The sequence below is a fragment of the Phaethon lepturus genome, unplaced genomic scaffold, assembly GCF_000687285.1.
Source record: "Phaethon lepturus isolate BGI_N335 unplaced genomic scaffold, ASM68728v1 scaffold466, whole genome shotgun sequence".
NCBI lineage: Eukaryota > Metazoa > Chordata > Aves > Phaethontiformes > Phaethontidae > Phaethon > Phaethon lepturus.
The window spans coordinates 771-4,591 of record NW_010546705.1 but is presented as its reverse complement, the minus strand read 5'-3'; the positions used below and the strand labels follow the sequence as shown (position 1 = coordinate 4,591).

The following is a 3,821-nucleotide window of genomic DNA, read 5'->3' as shown; positions in this document are numbered from 1 at the left end:
CAGAGTCCAGAAGCCCAACCGTATCCTGGACTACATCCAAAGCAGCATGGCCAGCAGCAGGTTGAGGGAGGTGATTCTACCCCTCTACTCCGCTCTGGTGAGACCCCACCTGGAGTGTTGCGTCCAGCTCTGGAGTCCTCAGCACAGGAAAGACACGGACCTGTTGGAGAGGGTCCAGAGGAGGCCACCAAAATGATCAGAGGGATGGAACACCTCTCCTGTGAGGACAGGCTGAGAAAGTTGGTTGTTCAGCACGGAGAAGAGAAAGCTCTGTGGTGACCTTATTGCAGCCTTTCAGTACTTCAAGGGGGCTTATAAGATGGGGGCAGACTTTTTAGCAGGGCCTGTTGCAATTGAACAAGGAGTAATTGTTTTAAATTGAAAGAGGGTAGGCTTAGACTAGGTGAAAGGAAGAAATTTTTCACAATGAGGGTGGTGAAACACTGCAAGAGGTTGCCCAGAGAGGTAGTAGATGCCCCATCTCTGGAGAAATTCAAGGTCAGGTTGGATGGGGCTCTGAGCAACCTGATCTAGTGGAAGATGTTCCTGCTCATTGCAGGGGGGTTGGACTAGATGACCTTCAAAGGTCCCTTCCAACCCAAACTATTCTAGGATTCTATGATTAACTGTAACGTGTCTGTGGATATTGATATTATAGAACATATCACAGACCAATGTATTTCTGAATTTAGGAATAAATTGTTCCAACATTGTAGTGCACAGACTGAATCTGTAAGGTCAGGGGATTTGTCTGCCCTTGGAGTTCTGCACCTACTATTACTATGCAAGTGAGTATTTGAAATAGGTGAAAAACATCACTAATAAGTTACCCAAAGGTTACTGGCACCAGAGACCTCAGACTTAGGCACAGAAGACTGTCCATTTCCTAATCCTATTCCCATGTAAATTACCTCCATCCATTTCCTTCTTACCTTCCATCTACGTTTTTATCTTGGCCGACTGTTACCTCACAACCAGGAAAGACTTTAGCTGCCAGGACTGGTGATATACAGCACAAACCAATGGGCTTTTTGGAAGTGTGGAAAGCTTGGAGTGTGGAGCTTACGTGCTCATTGACAGTACAGTTCTTGCCATCTACAGCCCAGGAACACAGGTTCTTTGCTACACCAAAGCCACCTAAAAACACCCCAAAAACCAACAATAAAACAAAAGCTCAAATGTAGGACACTGCTAAAAGCCATTACATTCAACACTAGAAAGAAGTTCTCCTTTTTTACAATATAATCATGGCATAAGTAGGACGTATAGTAACATAAGTTACTACACTGAAAGCTTTCAGCACATGAAACATGATGGGTTTATAATGTTAAAAGTTTAACTGCAGATTTTTTATACCACGTATGTTACGTAGGCCAGAAAGCTTAATCTGACTTCAATTAGTAACAAATAGAGAAATAGGAAACCTCACATTCATCTGCTAGTGACTGGAAAAGCTGCACCATCTGATATGCACCCCTTGATAAGCAAGAGGGGAGTTTAGAAGAAAGGCCAACAACAGTTAAAAGTAGAGAGTGCAGTTCATGAGAGTAATGCAAACAGTGATTTGACCCTCTACAGTAATTTCACTCTGAAGTTTTGTTCAATATTTAAGCAATTACAAGACAGCTTTTTCCCCGACCTGGAATTCTTTTTGGATTTAAAAAAAAAAAAAAAAGGTTAACACAATAAAAACAAAATGGATATTATATGAAAAGGAATTGATAACATACAATATGCTGAGACACAGCACTTGTGAATGATAACATAATTTTCTATCAAAAATAATGCTGAATTTATGTTTCTATAAATTAGCTATAACAATCCTTTACTTGCATTTAACCTTTGTTTAATTGTACAAGCAGATTATATTTTACGGCACCTTTGTTAGTCAGATTTATAACCATCAGAATAATCAAAGAAAGAAGGTTATTAATAAAGTGTAACAATCCATTATATTTGATTCCTTATGGAATGTGCACAACATCAACTTTTTTACCATAAACAAACAGAAATTTCCGCAAGTATTTCAATGGACAACATCAAGAAGCTTTGCATTTTTAATATTTTCCTTTCACTCTTTGTTCACTTTCAAGTGTTATCTGGAATCTCTGAGGTAAGATTTTAATTTTAAAACTTAATAGGGTTTATTTCCCTCTAATAGTTATTACAGCAACCCCCCTGAGCCTGAGTTTTAACAGCATGAAATTAACGTGGAAAATATTTGCTAGCCTCTACTCCGTGATCAGTCCTGATGTCACCCACTCATTTTAGCTCTGCAAGTGTGTTTCTCTGCGTTATACACACACTCCCTCTGCTGGCCTTACAACAGAAGACACTGTAATAACTTCAAAATTAACGCTTGGGCATAATTGTGAAAGCAGTATTTAACAGTACTATGAATATTCCGGAAAGTGATCTTCAGCAAGTCATAATTTCCTCGTGATGCTTTGGTTTCTTCATTTCTGAAGTGATTATAATTACCTCTGTCTCAAACGCAATTTTGCGGTCTATAAATAAAAAATTATCTGTAAACATATTTAGTATAACTTCATCAGCAGCAGACCAGATACATAATTAAAACAAAATGTTCTGACATTTGACAGGGAATACAATCCACTTAGCAATCTACTATTCTGACAACAATTTCAGAGGCCCTAAAAATAAGGCATTGCTCTGATCAGTGTTCTTGTCCGCAAGTAGGTATTAAAGTTTTCACAATCTTTAAAAAGAAGGAATGGTGCAATGTATGACCTAACACCAAAAGAACATTCTGGTGTTCTAAATTAATGAACTATAAATTAATAAACAAACTGCAATGGCTTGTCAACCCATGAGAGCTCACTAAAACATTTTCTCATCCTCAAAAGAAAATAAGTAAAAAAGAAAAAAACCACATACCTCTCAAATTCAAGAGTATATAATTTATTCTCTAAACAAATTTAAAAATAAAAAAGTAACAGAGACAAAGCAGTTATTTGCAACTGAAAAACCACACATTATTTTCTTTTAAAAGCTCTTACCAGGGAAAATGACTGCATCGAATTCACTAGCTTTCAGTTCAGCCAAATCCTGAATGTTTCCTCTTGCCAATCTGGCACTTTCAACTAACACATTTCTTTTCTCTTCTGTTGGACTTCCTTTTAGATGATTGACTACATCCCTTTGCTCAATATTGGGGGCAAAGATCTTCACCTAGAATATAGAGATGAAGCAATTTTGTCAACTTAAACAGAACTCATACATATTGGTCACAATAAAGATCACTTAGTGAAAACAGTTTTTGTTCCTGAAGTCTCTTATCCAAGAGAAGTGGATTCCACAGGATGAATCTATTTTTATTTAATAAAGTGACAGGTGACCTATTACAATGGGTAAACCTGGCCATCCTCCCCATTATATTCCTGCAGCTTTTTGACAGGAGCACGTTCTTACACCAACATTAAGCTTACTGATTTTGCCAGGGCCTGTCTTCCCTCTGTGGATAACCCCAAGGACAAACAGAGCACCACAATTTATACCAGCAGCCTGACTGGACACACAGCTGAGTCTGCAGAAAGGTTGCTCTTAACTGTTATGGGATCAGAGTGCTAAAACAGTTTTACAAAAAAAGTTTCAAAGAAAAAGATGTGAACTTTACAAGCATTTCCAGTGCAGACATTAGTCACTTTCCTAAGTGAGTCTTTTCCTAAAAGACTAGTAGCAGGAAGAAAAAACAAAACACAGTATTTTGGTTAGGCACAAAAGGGGAAGGCTGGATCAAAAATAGGAAGTTTTGTGAAAGGTGTACTGCAAAGGCTGTTTTCGCGTATCTGTTCTGATGC

The 3,821-nt window shown here is 38.1% G+C and overlaps 1 pseudogene across 1 annotated transcript in view; it reads right to left on the bottom strand.

Moving 5' to 3' along the window:
• Positions 1–3,192, bottom strand: part of LOC104622546 — a 4,734-nt pseudogene extending 1,542 nt beyond the window's left edge. The window contains exons 1-2 of the transcript XR_738052.1: positions 3,021–3,192; positions 933–1,137 (exon numbers count right to left, since the gene is read on the bottom strand). The product of XR_738052.1 is annotated as an ES1 protein homolog, mitochondrial pseudogene (transcript). The remainder of the gene's footprint in view (positions 1–932; positions 1,138–3,020) is intronic.
• Positions 3,193–3,821: the final 629 nt, after the last annotated feature.